The sequence below is a fragment of the Hordeum vulgare genome, chromosome 3H (genome assembly GCF_904849725.1).
Source record: "Hordeum vulgare subsp. vulgare chromosome 3H, MorexV3_pseudomolecules_assembly, whole genome shotgun sequence".
NCBI lineage: Eukaryota > Viridiplantae > Streptophyta > Magnoliopsida > Poales > Poaceae > Hordeum > Hordeum vulgare.
In genome coordinates this window covers 182753949-182772389 of record NC_058520.1, presented here as the reverse complement: position 1 = coordinate 182772389, position 18441 = coordinate 182753949, and the positions used below count along the sequence as shown (strand labels likewise).

The 18441-nt window shown below is 43.8% G+C and overlaps 1 long non-coding RNA gene and 1 pseudogene across 1 annotated transcript; both read right to left on the bottom strand.

The window, feature by feature from the left end:
* Positions 1-39: 39 nt before the first annotated feature.
* On the bottom strand, positions 40-9716 carry LOC123441609 (annotated as a pseudogene).
* Positions 5826-7605, bottom strand: LOC123443440. Its single transcript, XR_006630669.1, has 2 exons — positions 7207-7605; positions 5826-6805 (listed from the first exon to the last, which is right to left on the bottom strand). It is a non-coding gene; the product is annotated as an uncharacterized LOC123443440 (long non-coding RNA).
* Positions 9717-18441: the final 8725 nt, after the last annotated feature.

Sequence of the window (18441 nt, the reverse complement as noted above, 5' to 3'; positions counted from 1 at the left end):
ATGTTGACACATGTTTCTATAAATTTGGTCAAAGTAGAGATACTTTGACTTCGGACAAAGCTAATATGCAGACTAAAAAGGACCGGAGGAAGTACATGCAACCATCATATACTCTCTCTGTACCTAAATAATTATAGTTGGACTACAATTATTTAGGTACAGAAGGGACTAATTAATATTGTTTTAGAAATCCTAGGTAGCTTTGACTAGATGTCTACACCCATGTCTATACTCTACAACACTAAATAGAAGGGTGTGCTTTAATTTATTACCGTCGTCTGGACGGTAATCTCTAAGCACAACCCAGGGGTGTGAATTACGTGATGGAAAATACAAAAAACTCTGGACTTTGCCAAAAACTTACGAAAGTAATTGTAACTCAATAAACAGTTATGTTTGAGATTTCAAAAGGAAGATACAATGACAAGGTGTTTAACAAATATGCATGCATGGTGTACCATTCTTATCGAGTGAACAAAATAAATATCAGGATAGATACTAAGGGTCAGTTCTTTTGGGTGGCTTAAAAAATAAGCTGCCTTTCCCAGCTTAAGCCGCTCTCAAAATTTGTTGAGGCTTCTAAACTTGCAATTTCACAAATAGTTCAAAAGCCTCAATGAATGATGAAGGCGGCTTATGGAAAAAGCTAGAGAGGAGGCGGCTTATTTTTTAAGCCGTCAAAAGAACTGGCCCTAAGAAATAGAATGCATACCACCACGAACACTGCCACCACTAGCTCCGTCACGGAATTGTGTGATAAAAGCCCGCCATGCTCACTCAATAGCCTCAACTGACATGTTGAATTTGTAACTGAAATGTAAAACACAAACATAAGGGATCCAACTTCAAAATAATATAAACAATTAGCAAAGCAACATATGGAAGTATAAAAAAACATACCCCTCATCCAAGATACCATAAGCATACAATAAATATACAGAGAGCTAGAGAACCGGCTTCCTTGAGCCTTGCACCCTCGCTTATCAACATAGTACCAAGATCGAACCCAAGAAAAAGAGCAGAATTGTTAAGCATAGACCTAAGTACATCTTAAAGACACTAAAATATGTCAAAGGGCCACTCACAGTTCCATCAAATCCAACAATCATTGTACCGACTGAAAGTACCATCCTACGGTATGAAAATACAGGATATTAGCCAACGTGTTTAAAGAACCAACAATAGAGATCCTTTGCTTGTTCACGAGCTCATGGAGCTCATGAACCTCTGAAGGAAGAAACTACTGTTATTCATACTATGTTTACTATTAAAGGGGAGTGAGGTTATGATGGTAGGCCGTAGTACGTTGATTCGCATGTTCGTTTGTCTTCCCCCTCTCTCAAACAAATTCTCGCCGATGAGTGGACCCACCATGTCTTGCCCCTGCCTCATGGACTTGCTCGCCCCAACCTGATTTCTTCTTCCTCTCTCGTGAAGAGCGAGCTCGACCAACTAGGGTTACTATTGTGTCCAGTCGTCGACGCCTCGCATCGCTGCCCTGGTTGCTATCGAACACACCAACCAAGAATTGCATTGTCGAACACAAGCCTAGGTCGCCCTCGTTTGTAGATGCAAGATGTAGCTCACGTCTTCTATGTCATGTACGACCTTCATCTCTACCTACTTCCCAACGCATCGAACAAAGGCACCGCAGCAGCTACTCCAGTTGTACGTAAGCCATGGATTCAAGAGAGGTTCTTGGAGTTCTCATGGTCCATGCTCGCCGCCACTGAAAGGGTGGAAGAGTCGATTTGTTAGGCTTGCCTGGTGTTTGTCTTCAATACCAATGTATTCCTTTGTCATCACTAAGCTTTTGTCTCGCTCACTACTTGTTTCTTGCACTATATGGACAGATCTAGCTTTCTTCATTTATCCATAATTTTCTCGCTAAGCTTTTGTCCAACGACCAAATGTACAAGAGCTTGGCGACTCTTTTCTCGCTGCAGCTAAAACTTTATATTAAAGTGAACTTTAGTTCTGTTGGTTTCTTTTCATAGAAACCGGCGGCAAGAAACAAGACTAGATTAACCACAACAACATCAACCAAGTTTATGAGGATGTGCCTGGACCCGTATGGCAGTTGATCCACCTTTACATGAAGATTAAAGTCATCTACATCGATATATTAATTTTGCTTCTGGTATGCATTTCTTGGAGAAATCTTAGGGCAAATATTTTCTTATCTTTTGCTTCCTTTAGAAATTTTGGAGAAATTTAGTGTAGGCACCTTCAGTTCTATTACCTCCGTCCCAAAAAGTTTGTCTTAGATTTATCTAGATACAGATGAATCTAACACTAAAACGTGTTTAGATACATCTCTATCTAGACAAATCTAAGTCGCGCTTTTTGGGACGAAGGAAGTATAACATAGTTGAATCTAAAAATTACTACAATTAGCATTGTAATCACAGCGGTGGGCTAATTCTGTAAAGAAATATAACGATGTAATGTTCTTGGTTAAACTTCAGTTCTGTTTATACTCCCTCCGTCCCAAAATAAGTGTCGCTGATTTAGTACAAATGTACTAAATCAGCGACACTTATTTTGGGACGGAGGGGGGTACTTAGTAATGCAAATTCAAGAATGCTGCAGGCATGTCGTCATTGAAGTCTTGATAGATATTTTGTTTATCTGTATTTACGTGCATTAACGGAGTTACTAATCTTGTTCTGATATTTAGTCAATAGAAGACTGGATTGTGTCTACAACCATTGTGCATCAATGTGATCCAAATATTGGCAGTTCGAGGTGGATTTCACTTGTGGTAGCACACAATTCAGATAGCGTCTTGGGACTTTAGTCACAGATGATGGGATATAGGATTCACATCGGTGCAGACTGAGTACCATGCAAATGAAATGTTGGTTGTAATATTAATGATCTGCCTCTTTGTCGAGGTAAAATTGATAAGAGTTAAACTTGAGAAATATTTTTTCCATCGATCTTTTAGTCTAGCAAGTAAATATCTTTTCCGTCGTTCTTTTAGCTCGATGTAAAGAATATAATTGTTTGTGCAGCCACAAGTATGCTATCTTCCGTTTCGTAAACAGATGTCCTACTACAGAACATGCAGTAAAAAAGATGTAAGTTTGACTATTACAACATAAAAGATGTTCGCATTTGTAAGATAGATATTATTTTAGATTTATCATGTTCTGGGTTTGTCATGTCCTGTAAATTACTCCCTCCGTCCCATAAAATATGAACATTTTGCAAGCTAAAACAGCTAAATGATCTTATATTATGGGACGGAGGGAGTACAAAACTATTTCTGACCAAGAGAGAGAGATGTGAAACGCATGATTTAGCTCGCTTAATATCACAAAATTATTTTAGGAGAGACCATCTAGCGTACTTCTCGATTGTGGTATTGGTCGTGCTATTATTTTATGAGTTTATTTTGATGTCTACTTATTTCTTCTAAAGTTAAAATCAATATTATAGGTAGCAGCACATTCACTGGTGATGCAAGAACATTCCAGCTTGCCTGAAGAACAAAAAGTTCCATTATTTTGTAGTCTATATAACTTTTGCTTGCATTATATTAAACTTCAACGGGGCTTCTCCGGATGCGGCAACGGTGCTGAGGCCGATTGAATTGAGGCTCAAGATTGGAGGGTCGCAAGGCTGCTGCGAGATCCTAGATCATTGCCTATTAGGGTAGGAACGGTAGAGAGTAGCGAGTAGTCTGCATGTGGTGTTTGCATGTGGTGTCTGGCTCGCTGAGCCGTGGAGGAGTTGTACAAAAGCTGCCTTCTTGGCATCTTCTATTTATGATCTCGATATGTCAATCTTGACGTATCCTTGAAAAAAAACTTCATGTGAATTTGCATCATTTGTGCCCTAATTTCTTACCGAATATATAACTATACTAACTGCCCATCCCAAAGAAAATTCACATGCTAATTATAAAATAGAAAGATCTGAATAATTATTATTTTTGCCCATACAAGATAGTTCGAGCGTAATCAACTGTACATAGACCCTACATTATCAATCTATGCAGATGAAGAAGACAAGACTTGCACTCAGCCCAGCTTGGTTCCTTCCGTTTGTGCCACATCCATTGGAAGTGAGTATTTAGCTGTCTTTCTTTGTGATAAAATGTGAAAGATTCAAATCCAAAGTTGATATCTCTTCTTTCCAGAATGATGCTTTGCTGGTCTTTTTCACCTATTGTCTCACATGTTGAATATCTAGAGCATACTTAGATTTGCTATTTGTGTATTTTGTTTTTGTAGACTTAGTAAGAGCACAGAGAAATAAAGTTTAAATAGTGTAGGTTGAAATATGATTGACAAATAACATATACGGAAAAAGGTAGTGGTTAAAATCATTTTGTAGTAGTTGCGACTTGGTAATTTTGATATTCTATGGCTGCGTTGAAAATTGTGAAACAAAGTAAGTGATGGCAGAGGCAGACAATGGAGAAGGAAAATGATGCTTTGTATAGTTACAATCCTGAGAACTTATTTTCTATATAGACAAATTTCTTCTTCCGTATCATATGCCAACACCCATGAGCGATTGTGAGCAAAGTGGCAACACATAACAGATGGAGCTGTGATAAAATTCATGGACATGCAAGAGTAAAAATAGGAGAAAGAATAAAGCTTGTATTCCTATGGGACGTGGACAGACAAACGGATAACATAGTAGACGCTGAAGAAGATAAATATAATATTTCGTGGCAACGCATGGGCACTCAATTAGTACTATGCAAGTAGACAAGCAGGTGACATTTTACCTTAACCCCCAAGTTCCTATGCCAAAATTGGCAATCAGCAGCCCACAAGCCACAGTTCCGCGTGTAGGGATTAATCTCGACAATTTTCCTCACAGTTGTGAAGCTGCAGAAAAGGAAACACAGAATCATGTAAAAACAGAAATACATTCTGATGAATGTTTAAAGTGATGATCCTTGCATCAAGCAAAAACCTTCTAGAACGACTAACAAACATGTGAGGGCAACTTTACAGAAGGATCAGCACTTGTGGAAACATAGAGATTATACAATAACAGCAGCTTTCTATTTGGCTTTCTCCAAACCACACAGACACAAATCAATATGCATAAATGTTGGATCTTCAGATAAGCAGACTTGAATTAAATGGTAAGTAATAGAAACTATCATTTTGTGTGCGTGATATCAGTACCACATCAATTCACAACTCCCTATCATTACCAATTCCACTACAGAGTACCTCCCTTCTCAGTTCCTACAGATAATTAGCATCCAAACTCAATCAGTTTCTTTTTTTTATTCACCACGTAATCCAAATGAACCACCATATCCAAGCACGGTCACCACAACTGGTGTGAGGTTATGGCACTGCAGTTGGTGGCTCGGCTATTGTGAGGTTGTTATATTTTTTTTCTGTTGTACACTAAAACAGAAGTTCTTCACACCCAAATCAAGTTGGTTTGAGATTTCATAGAAGTATGAATCACTGCCCTGAATTACTAGATATGAAAATGTATAGCCCTAGTACGCAAGAGTAAAGAAACACACCCCTAGCCACCAAAGTGTCCTCCCAGAGATAATTCAACGGACAAAGGAACCAAATTTCGCTAGGAGATCTATAAACATCCTGACCCTAAATCACGCATCCCCGCCAGCAAATCAAATCCCCGCACCGCCAAACCCTAGTACTGGAATGCGAGGCCAAGGGACAAGGGACTCACATGTTTACCCCGCCCAGTGGCGGAGCCAGAAAAGAAATGGAGGGTGTGCACACCTAAATTTCTTTTCCTACCTAATCCAAGTGTCATACAATAATTGGCAAAAATATAATACAGATGGCCCAATCAAGTAGACAACAGTATAGTTCCCAAATATTCCAAATTTGCAACATTGCAAATATAAATAGTCTTACATAAAAGATACACAAATGTAGGCATGTAGAAACTACGCCGTGAAACCTTCAACTATGTCTTCCTTGCTTACTTTTTAACTCCACGATGTTCCTTTGCCATGAAAGCTTCAACTATGTCTTCCTCGCTTACTTTCAAGAACACGTCTCGCTCAATGAATGTGACTAAACAATTGTTCATGAGATCATCACTCATACTCTTTCTCAACTTATTTTTCATTAGACTCATTGCTGAAAATACTCTTTTCAACACTCGCCATGGCCACCGGTAAGATCAATACCAATTTGATAAGCATGTAGATCAAATCATAGAGAACATGTTTGTTTGTACTAACAAGCATAACAGAGAGTTCACCAATATTACGCACAGATCTGAAATCATCTTGTCTCATATCATCAATAAAAACATCATTGCCAGTAAATCTGAGAATGGTTTTGGATTAACCAGGTGTATCGGTTTGGTTTCTGCTGACGGTTTCGCTTGGTTCAGGTGTTAATAGGTTGACTCTGACAAGAGTTTGGTTCAGTTCGGTTTCTTACAACAAATGGTTGGGTATGGTTGGTTATAGGCCTGAATAGGTCCAGCTCAAAAAAGTTCAGACCCGCAGTTCATGCCCGGTTGTTGACGTTGGTTCTTGAGACTATTCTTCTCCACACATCGGACCTCAACGCCGTCGCTCGCCTGTCCGACGTTTGCCGGAGCTGCTCGCGTGTGGATCGCCGCACCCGCCTTCGCCAGAGCTGCTCGCGCGTGGCTCGTCGGCCCCGCCTTTGCCGGAGCTACCATCATCCACAGCTTGCCGGAGTGGCCTCCATGGCCGTTGCTGTCGAGCGCCGCCCGCGCGCAGCTATTTGCACCTGCGTCCGTAGCCGATGTCGTCGAGTGCTGCTCGCACGCGACTCTCTGGGCCTGCCTCCGTGGCTGCCAGCCGCTGTTGTCAAGTTACAGTGAGATATAAGGGATATGCCATACAAGGATGGTTCTTATTACTACTCAAATGGTTTTCAAACCATTTCAGCAAATGGTTTCAACCACAGGTAAGCACTCAGTTTCAGTTCAATTTGGGTACAGATTCAAGTTGGTTTGGTTTTGGTTGGGCTGACATAAATATCAACTGGGTTTAGTTTGGTTTGGGTTGCCACGTTTATTCCTATAGGTTTGGTTGAGGTATGGTTTAGTTTTCAAACTATTCTCGCATTTAATTGCCAGCAGCAGCATACCAAATCAGTTCTACACAAATAGTTCTATCTAGTCCAGGAAATCAGTCTGCTACTGTACTGATTTGGCATCAATTTACTAGGAAGCAGGAAATCAGTTGTACACAAATCTTACCTTGCTGATTTGTTCAACAGGAGGTTGGGGAAGCCGATGAGATTGATGCAGTTGAGGGCTTGAGCCTTGAAGCCGTCCGGCGTTGAGGGAGGCGCAGCAGGGGCGGATTAATCCAGCCGCAGCCCGCAGCCGGCCAGCCGCACTGAGGACCTGGAGTGACGACGGCGGCTGTGGGCGCCTGGGCGGGACGACATGGCGAGGGGCGAGGGGCGAGCGGCGGCCGGCGAGAGGAGGGGAGGGGCGAGCGGCGGCCGGCGAGAGGAGGGGAGGGGCGAGCGGCGGCCGGCGAGAGGAGGCAAGCGGCGAGCCGTGCAAGAGGGAACGAGATCCTCGAGATCCTCGAGTTCCTGCACCGTTCGTTCACGATCTGACCAGACCTGCCCAAACGGGCCAGCACGGCCCGTGGTAATCGGCCCTGGCACGGCAGGTCCGTTCAGGCACGGTTATTAATTGGGCCATGCCGTATCGGTCCGTGGCTGCGTCTTTCGGCCCAGGCACAGACTGATCATTATACAGGCCGGCATGTTGGCTGATTAGCACGCTGAGCCGTATTTTTTAGCCCTATGGATTTATTTTTGTCTATTGGGTCATATTTTTGTATATATATATATATTAAAAATATATAAAATAAATAAATGGGTCGTGTCGGCCCGCGCGTCCAGCCTCCAGGCCCAGGTACGGTGTGCTTCGTGCCGGGCCCGAGCACGATTAGCCCGTGCCGAGCCGGGCCTGTGTCGTGCGAGGCACGCGGGTTGTCGGGCCGGGGCCGGCCCGTTTGGTCAGATATGGATCTGACGATTGCGTTCTTTTCTTCTCTCCCGTTCGTGTCCACACGAACACAAGCGGCCCATGTGGCCCAACAGGGCGGCACCATCGATACATCGCTCGCCTGAGCTCTCATCTTGTTATAAAAAAAACTCTCGCCTCGCCTTAATGTTCGTCGGCGGGAAGGACGCGACGCCACCTAGCCGTGGAGGCGGCGGATCCAGCCATGAGGCTGCTTAGCATTGGATGCAGCGGAGCCAGCAGTTGCCTCATCCATGGCGTGATGCCTCGTCGAGGCCGTGGAGCTCCGAAGTCGGTGTCGTCTAGGCCATGGAGCTGCGGAGCCGGCGTCGTTGACACGGCCGAGCTGTCGAGGCCACGAAGCCAAGGTCGTCAAGGCATCTACGGGCCATCTACTCTGCGGCTAGCATTATGTGTTGTGTACGAGGGTTTCCAGAGTAAAAAGAGAGAAGTTGCAACAACATTTTGAGTGAATGTTATGATTGAATTATGTGTTCTAGTTTGTACTTCTACTTTGCAGAATTGGTCAGATTTAGAAGGTTTTTGTACATGTGTAGAGTTGAATACATTTGTATGGAAAATGTTCCTGCTTTCTTAAATGTTCCAGTAAACAGACAACTTGTTTGTGTGCAAACAAAATGTTCCTGTTTTCTTAAATGTTCCAGTAAGCACAAAATTTGTGTGTGTGCAAAGAAAATGTTCCTGCTTTTTTACATGTTCCAGTAAGCACACAACTTGTGTGTGTGCAAAATCAGACAGTAGCACGCATTCAAGTAAGCATACAAGCATCGGACTGAGCCGATGGGCCACTTATTTTTGTTTCCATCCGAGTGAAAAGCTGGCGCAGGTTGTAATTCCTGTGAGTAGCGTTGGATTGCTGATGGACGGTGCAGCGAGAAGGACGTCCCTCGGCAGTAGAACTTCCTAAGTCAGAGGATCTCATTCCATGCAAGGGGAGGGATACAGGAGGCGGCGAGAGGAGGAACATGTCTGCCCACACACGACCAACAACCAGTGCGAGAAGCAACCTAGATGGTTGTGGGCTGGGCTGGGGTGAATTACTAATACATAGTAAAAAAATCTCTAACTTCTGGGTGGGCCACGGCCCACCGTGCGAATACGCTATCTCCGTCCATGACCCTGCCCATGCTGGCCCAGGAGTCGGCGGCGACGATGACGCCCTTATCAAAGATGAAGGAGAGCATGGTCGTCCCCATCTTGTTGTTCACCACCTCCTTGGTCACCTTCTCGAACCCATTGAATTGCCACCGGGAAACGAAAACGGGGCGTGAACGGATCAAAGGCCGACGGAGAGAAAGGGGGATTGGGGGAGGGGAAGGCTCACACACGTGGTTGCACGTGGAGAACTCGAGGGTGAGCTAGTCCGCGGTGTCGACGGAGAAGAGGTCGTCGAAGTCGTGGCTGCCGGTCGCGGCGCCGCCGAAGTGGTTCTCTAAGATGGAGAGGTTGGGAATTCGAGCGTGAGATGGTCTGCGGTGTTGGCGGAGAAGAGGTCGTCGAATTTGCCGCTGCCAGCGGCCGGCTGCGGCGGTGCCGAAGTGGTTCTGGAGGGTAGAGACCGGAGATGTTGGGAATCATCGCGCTGATGACGTGGATGTGTAGCGGCAGAGGCGGTCAATTGAGATTTTTCTCTCGTCCTCTTTCTTGTGGACCTTGTCTCGCACGTGAAACCCTCTGCTTATAGAGGGATTGGGGCGGGCCATGTGTTAGAGCATATATCTCCATATGTGGTTTTGGTAATTGATGACAATTCCTATGGACTAATGGTTGCCTTAAGTTATATTTATAGGATTTGTCCATAGGCACTTCTTGAAGTCCATCTGTTAGGTTCAAGGAGTTTATATGATGGCCAAGATGTTATTCAAGGCATTATCCAAAGAATGGTCATAGAAACACTAGGTTGATCAAGATCTCAGGCAAAGAGTAAATCAAGATGATCAACACACAAAGCGTATAAGATGTACCGAGAGGGATCAAGTGATCCCATGGTATGGTAAGCATTGTCCATTACGTGTTTGTGTACTAACCCATGGTCTTTGTGAGACTCCTATATGGGGGTTAGGTGTGCTTCCATTGGGCTTGCGTCAAAAGGAAGATCTCATACAACCCATGAAGGATGACGTCAAGTGGTGATCGTCATCAAGATTGTGGTGTGCAAGTTCAAGCGGATCAGCACGAATATATCATTGAAACTATTGTCAATGATCATGTGCTGACAAGGACAACCTCATGTGCTAACAAGGACAAGATCAAGATAAGCATTCCTGAGCACTACATGCTTGATTCTTGTGGATGTTCACATGGTGGACAGGACAAGATCAAGATAAGCATTCTTGAGAACTTCATGCTTGATTCTTGTGGATGTTCACATGGTGGACAAATGAAGATGAATACATAAGCTAGGCTTTCCGCATTGTGTATGGGAAAGCTACTTGAAGACTTCATCATGTCTTGCTTTCAACTTGAGCCAAGAAGGAACAACAACATCAAGCTCAAGTGAAAGGGCTAACTCAAAGGTATCAGTTCCTTTGACGTTAGTTGTGCGGAGTGATGATCAGCGAATAAAAGTATACACTCAAGTATGGATCATCAGTACTCTTTTATGATTCTTGAGTCCTTAGGGATCCCGCACTATTAAGAGGGGATCACAGGTTTTGCGATGAACTTGCTCAAACTACATCTTCACTTTATGTTCAGACCACATCTCCACTGCTCTGCTGTTATCTGAAAACAGAACCAGTGCCTCGGACATCCGGCCTCCTCCGGACGTCCGAGGGCCGGACGACCGACAGCTTCGGAAATCCGAAATCCTATACCCGAGAAATCAGAGCCATTTAACTCGGACTTTCGGCTCCCTCCGGACGTCCGAGGCCCGGATGTCCGGCCAAGTCCCGGAAATCCGGAAGCCTGCACCAGTAGAAGTTGAGTTCTATATCTCGGTAATCCGACTCCCTCCGGACGTCCAAGGGCCGGACGTCCGGCCAAGCTCCGGAAATCCGGAGGTCAACACCAGTAGAATGTGTGCACTATATCTCGGAAATCCGGCTTCCTCCGGATGCCCGAGCACCGGATGTCCGACACCCATCGGAAATCCGGAAGCCACCACCAGTAGAACTTGTGCTGTATAACACGGACTTCCGGGCCACTCCGGACGTCCGTATACTGATGGATTCAAACATGTTCAGGCACACCTACAGGCCTCGGACGACCGACCCCTGTCGGACGTCCGGTCGCTGTTTAATTCAAAATAGTTTCAGTCGTATCTACAGGCCCCGGACGATCGACCCCTGTCAGACGTCCGACCCCTCGCGGTCGCCCGGACTTCCGACAACTGTCGGACGTCCGGACCCTGTGTGACTTAAAGTGTCCCCAACGGCTCCTTTTCTCTCCACACTATAAATACCCCCCTCCCACTTCGTAAGAGGGTGGCCCAACACAGCCTTATCCTCATAAGAACACACTTCCACCTCACACACATTTGCTCACTCCAAATCTTAGATCCCAAGAGCATTTGTGAGCCCCTTTGAGAGTTGTTCCAATCAAAAGATAGATCTTCTCCCTCTCCTTCTCTCAACCCAAGCTATTTGTGATTTGAGCAAGTTTTGAGCATTCCCCGTGATCTTGTTACTCTCGGAGGTTGGAGACTCCTAGGCGGTAGGAGTTCTTCGGAGAGGAATCAATCCGTGTGATTTCCCGCGGAAAAGTTTGTGAGGGTTTGGAAGCCACCTCAAAGGCTTACCACTAGTGGTTGAGAAACGCCTTCGTGGTGTTATCTCAAAGGGAGAATAGGGTGAGCCTTCGTGGCATTGGTGTGCCTTCGTGGTAACATCCACCTCTCTAACGGTGACTAGCTTCCCTCCAAGGAAGTGAACATCGGGATACATCTTCTTCTCAGTGACCTTGGTTATCCCTAACCCTAACTCCTTACTTGTGGTTTACTTGTGTTACTTGAGCATACATACATTGCATATTGTTTGTGCTCATTATATTGTGTTGGCTATTTCTTGTACAAGATTAATCATTCAAGCATACCCTCTATATCCACACGTACATACTTGCAACCCTTGATATATCGTGTGATAAAGTGTGATCTAGTATCTTGTGTCGTTCACCTACTTGTCGTGTGATATAGCTCAAGTAAGTTTGTGTAACTTACTTGTGCTTGTTAGTAACTGTATTGTGTCCATCTTGGTAGATCGTGTTGTTGATACACGTTGCAGTGCCTAGTGCATTTAGGATTTGTGCTTGACAAGTACCCTCTTAGTTTTTTTTCCGCATTAGGTTCAAGCCAAATCTGAAGAAGCTTTTAAATAGCCTATTCACCCCCCCCCCCTCTAGGCGTCATCGAGGTCTTTTCACCATGCGCGGACCTACTATTGGGGAACGTCGCATGGGAAACAAAAAAATTCCTACGCGCAATAAGACCTATCATGGTGATGTCCATCTACGAGAGGAGATTTGGATCTACGTACCCTTGTAGATCGCACAGCAGGAAGCGTTAAGAAACGCGGTTGATGTAGTGGAACGTCCTCACGTCCCTCGATCCGCCCCGCGATCCGTCCCATGATCCGCTCTCATCTAGTGCCGAACGGTTGGCACCTCCGCGTTCAGCACACGTACAACTCGACGATGATCTTGGCCTTCTTGATCCAGCAAGCAAGACGGAGAAGTAGATGAGTTCTCCGGCAGCGTGACGGCGCTCTGGTGGTGGTGAATGATCTACTCCTGCAGGGCTGAACGTATCTATAATTTTTGATGGTTTCACGCTGTTATCTTGTCTTCTTTGGTTGTTTTATGTACCTTTTATATCTTTTTTGGGACTAACTTATTAATTCAGTGCCAAGTGTCAGTTCCTGTTTTTTCCGTGTTTTTTACTCTTTTCAGATCTGATTTTGGAACGGAGTCCAAACGGAAGAAAAACCTCGAAATGATTTTTTCTCGAACGGAAGAAGACCAGGGGGCCTTTGGGCGAGGCCAGGTGGGCTCCAGGGAGCCCACAAGCCCCCACTTCGCCACCAGGGGAGGCGGCGGTGGGCAGGCTTGTGGCCTCCCTGGCCGCCCCCTGACCTAGGTCTTTGGCCTATAAATTCCCAAATATTCCGCAAAAAATCAGGGGAGCCTCGAAGATACTTTTCCGCCGCCGCAAGCTTCCGTTTCCGCGAGATCTCATCTGGAGACCCTTCTCGGCGCCCTGCCGGAGGGGACTTTGGAGTTGGAGGGCTTCTTCATCATCATCATCGCCCCTCTAATGACTCGTGAGTAGTTCACTTCAGACCTACGGGTCCGTAGTTAGTAGCTAGATGGCTTCTTCTCTCTCTTGGATCTTCAATACAAAGTTCTCCATGATCTTCATGGAGATCTATCCGATGTAATCTTCTTTGGCGGTGTGTTTGTCGAGATCCGATGAATTGTAGATTTGTGATCAGTTTATCTATGATATATATTTGAGTCTTTGCTAATTTCTTATATGCATGATTTGATATCCTTGTAAGTCTCTTCGAGTCTTGGGTTTTGTTTGGCCAACTAGATCTATGATTCTTGCAATGGGAGAAGTGCTTGGTTTTGGGTTCTACCATGTGGTGACCTTTCCCAGAGACAGTAGGGGCAGCAAGGGACACATCAAGTAGTTGCCATCAAGGGTAAAAAGATGGGGTTTTTATCATTGGTTTGAGATTATCCCTCTACATCATGTCATCTTGCTTAAGGCGTTACTCTATTCTTTTGGACTTAATACACTAGACGCATGCTGGATAGCGGTCGACGTGTGAAGTAATAGTAGTAGATGCAGAAAGTATCGGTCTACTTGTTTTGGACGTGATGCCTATAGATATAATCATTGCATAGATATCGTCACGACTTTGCGCGGTTCTATCAATTACTGGACAGTAATTTGTTCACCCACCGTCTACTTGCTTTCATGAGAGAAGACACTAGTAAACACTACGGCCCCCGGGTCTATTCACATCCATCGTTTACACCTCCGCTTTTACTTTGCTTTGTTACTTTTTTGCTTTCAGTTCTCACTTGGCAAACAATCTATAAGGGATTGACAACCCCTTCATAGCGTTGGGAGCAAGCTTTTGTGTTTGTGCAGGATCTTGAGATACTCCTCCACTGGATTGATACCTTGGTTCTCAAACTGAGGGAAATACTTACCACCGCTACGCTACATCACCCTTTTTGCTTCGAGGGAACACCAACGCAAGGCTCCAAGGCCACAGGGGAAATCCTTTGCATACTTTCCTAGGAAGTCCCTTAAGGCGTAGACGCAGCAGAAAGATCAAGCCAAGTATTCTCCCATCGACGTGAATATTTCTGGCGCCGTTGGAAGGTCTTTTGTTGCAGTAGCTGAAGTATTTCTGGCGCAGTTGCCGGGGATACACAACAAACATCAGAAGTATTTCTGGCGCCGTTGCCAGGGATACACAGCAAACATCAGAAGTATTTCTGGCGCCGTTGCCGGGGAGGAGAGATCAAGATCTATCCAAGTAGGTCTCACAAACTCATCCCTTGCATTTACTTTTGTTGCAAGTTGCCTCTCGTTTTCCTCTCCCCCACTTCACATTTGCCGTTCCCATTTGCCTTTCTCCTTTGCCTTTTTCGTTTGCCTTTTTCGTTCGCCCTTTTCTCTCGCTTGCTTTCTGTTCGCTTGTGTGCCATATGCCTTCAATATGCTTGCATCTTCGCTTGCTGAAAATCTATTGATATGGATCCTCATCCACTAGCTAGTCTCTTTAAGAGACCCACTATTGTTGAACGAATGGCTAGTGAGTTGAGGACACTTGACTATCTTTATGGAGTTTTGCTTGAGAGGCGTGAATCTGAAAATTGTGTGGAAGAAAACTATGAAGTGATTCACGAGGGTTCTTTGGATGAAAAGCATGATTGCAATGGTTTCACTATAAATTCTATTAGTGACAACCATGCTAAAAATATGCAAAACCCTAAGCTTGGGGATGCTAGTTTTGCTTTGGCCACTACTTCTTGCAATAATCATGATTGGGGTGATGATCTTTCTTATGATCTTGAAAATTTGTTCAAACCTCATGATGAATATGATATTTGTAACAATATTGAAAGTGGGATTGGAGAAGTCATGACTTTAGTTGATGATAATCCCACTATTTTTGAAGAGCGTCAACTTTGCATGCATGTGGATCATGAAAAGAATATCCTATGGGATAGCTATATTGTTGAATTTGAATATGATCCCACATGTAATTGCTTTGAGAGAGGAAAATATTGTGGTAGAAACCTTCATGTTACCAAATCACCTCTCGTGATGTTGAGATTGCTCTTGTCTTTTTCTTCTTCCTTGCATATGGCAGCTATTGGTTGTCTTGCCAATTTGTTTTCCTATAAAATGCCTATGCATTGGAAGTATGTTAGACTTAGATGTGATTTTCACATGCTTTAGGATGCTCTCGTTGTGCTTCAATTCTTGTCTTTTGTGAGAGCATCATTCAATGCCTAGCTAAGGGCGTTAAACAAAAGCGATTGTTGGGAGGCAACCCAACGAATCTATCCTTCTTCTTTCTGTTTTGTGTTTTCCACACTTTCATAATTCTGTTATGATTGTGTTTTTGTGTTTCTTTTTGCGTTTGTGCGAAGCAAAACCGTTATGATTAGTCTTGGGGATGATCGTTTGTTCATGCTGGAAAAGACATAAACTTTCTGCTCACGAATTTTTTTTTTTTCTGCAAGAGCTTTTGAGTTGATTCTTTTTTCTGCTGATTTCTACGCAAATTCTTCAGATTGTCGTAATTATTCAGAATTTTTGGAGTACCATAGGTATACGAAATATATAGATTGCTACAGACTGGTCTGCTGTTAACAGATTCTGTTTTTGTTGTGTTGGTTGCTTATTTTGATGAAACTATGGATAGTATCGGGGGGATTAGCCATGGAAGATTGAAAGTACAGTAACCGAACATCAGCACAAGTAGACTTTAAGGTTGCTACAGTACCTAAGAAAGTGGTGGTTTGCTTTCTTGTACTAATGTTATCACGAGTTTCTGTTTAAGTTTCGTGTTGTGAAGTTTTCAAGTTTTGGGTGAAGTTCTTATGGACAAAGAGATAAAGAGTGGCAAGAGCTCAAGCTTGGGGATTCCCAAGGCACCCCAAGAGATTCAAGGATGCCGTAAAAGCCTAAGCTTGGGGATGCCCCGGGAAGGCATCCCCTCTCTCGTCTTCAATCCATCGGTAACGTTACTTGGGGCTATATTTTTATTCACCACATGTTATGTGTTTTTGCTTGGAGCGTCTTGTATCATAGGAGTCTTTTATTTTTGTTGTGTCACAATCATCCTTGTTGCACACCTAGAGAGAGAGACATGCACTCACCGTGATTTTGTCGAGCTTCACTTATATCTTTTGGTAGACAATTCAGCTCACATGTGCTTCACTTATATCTTTTGAGCTAGATACTTTTGCTCTATGTGCTTCACTTATATCTTTTAGAGCACAGAGGTGCGTGGCTTGGTAGTTGATCTATGCTTTGAAAGTAGTCTCAAAAGGGGTAGTTATCCAAAGGGATACGAAAACTTCCACCTTCATGTGCATTGAATAGTTAGAGAAGTTTGATTCATCTCAATTAGTTTTGAGTTGTGGTTATGGTAATATTGAAGTCATGCTAGTAAGGTGTTGTGGATCTAGAAATACTTGTGTTGAAGTTAGTGATTCCCGTAGCATGCACGTATGGTGAACCGCTATGTGATGAAATCTGAGCATGATTAGTATATTGATTGTCATCCTTTGCGTGGCGGTCGGGATCGCGCGATGGTTTATACCTACCAACCCTTCCCCTAGGAGTATGCGTTGAATGCTTTGTTTCGATTACTAATAAAACTTTTGCAACAAGTATATGAGTTCTTCATGACTAATGTTGAGTCCATGGTTTAGATGCACTTTCACCTTCCACCATCACTATATTCTTAGTGCCGTGCAACTTTCGCCGGTGCACAAAACCCACCATTAGCCTCCCACAAAACAGCCACCATACCTACCTATTATGGCGTTTTCAAAGTCATTCCGAGATATATTGCCATGCAACTACCACCATGACATGTGCCACCACGTCTACTTTGCCTTTGCATGATCGTAAGATAGTTAGCATGATGTTTCCATTGATGTCTATGCCATGCTAGATCATTGCCACGGTACACTACCGAAAGCATTCCATATAGAGTCATAGTTGCTCTAAGTTTTGAGTTGAAAGTGTGATGATCATCATTAATGGAGCATTGTCCCATGTGAGGAAATAGAAGAGGCCAAAGAAGCCCACCAAAAAAAGAGGCCAAAGAGCCCACCAAAAAAATGAGAGAAAAAGAGAGAAGAGACAATGCTACCACTTTTTCCACACTTGTGCATATTAAGCACCATGATCTTCATGATTGAGAGTCTCTCGTTTTGTCACCACCATATAGCTAGTGGGAAATTTTCATTATATAACTTGGCTTGTATATTCCAATGATAGGCTTACTCAAAATTTTCTTAGGTCTTCGTGAGCAAGCAAGTTGGATGCACGCCCACTAGTTTTCTTTAAGAGCTTTCACATACTCATAGCTCTAGTGCATCAATTGTATGGCAATCCCCACTCATTCACATTGATATCTATTGATGAGCATCTCCACATCTGATTGATATGCCTAGTTAATGTGACTACCTTGTCCTTTTTTTGTCTCGCAACCTCCACTTCGTTCCACACTATCTATAGTGCTATAACCATGGCTCACGCTCATGTATTGCGTGAGAGTTGAAAAGGTTTGAGAAAGTAAAGGTGTGAAACAATTACTTGGCCAATACCGGGGTTGTGCATGATTTAAATTCGTTGTGCAATGATGGTAGAGCATAGCCAGACTATATGCTTTTGTAGGGATAACTTTCTTTTGGCCTTGTTATTTTGAAAGTTCATGATTACTTTGCTAGTTTGCTTGAATTATTATTGTTTCCATGTCAATAGCAAACTATTGTTTTGAATCTAATGGATCTGAACATTCACGCCACATAAGAGGAATTACAAAGGACACCTATGCTAGGTAGCATGAAAGCATCAAAAATTCATTCTTATCATTTCCCTACTCGAGGACGAGCACGAGTTAAGCTTGGGGATGCTTGATACGTCTCAAACGTATCTATAATTTTTGATGGTTTCACGCTGTTATCTTGTCTTCTTTGGTTGTTTTATGTAACTTTTATATCTTTTTGGGACTAACTTATTAATTCAGTGCCAAGTGCCAGTTCGTGTTTTTTTTCGTGTTTTTGACTCTTTTCAGATTTGATTTTGGAACGGAGTCCAAACGGAAGAAAAACCTCGAAATGATTTTTTCCCGAACGAAAGAAGACCAAGGGGCCTTTGGGCACGCCAGGTGGGCTCCAGGGAGCCCACAAGCCCCCACTCCGCCACCAGGGGGAGGCGGCGGTGGGCAG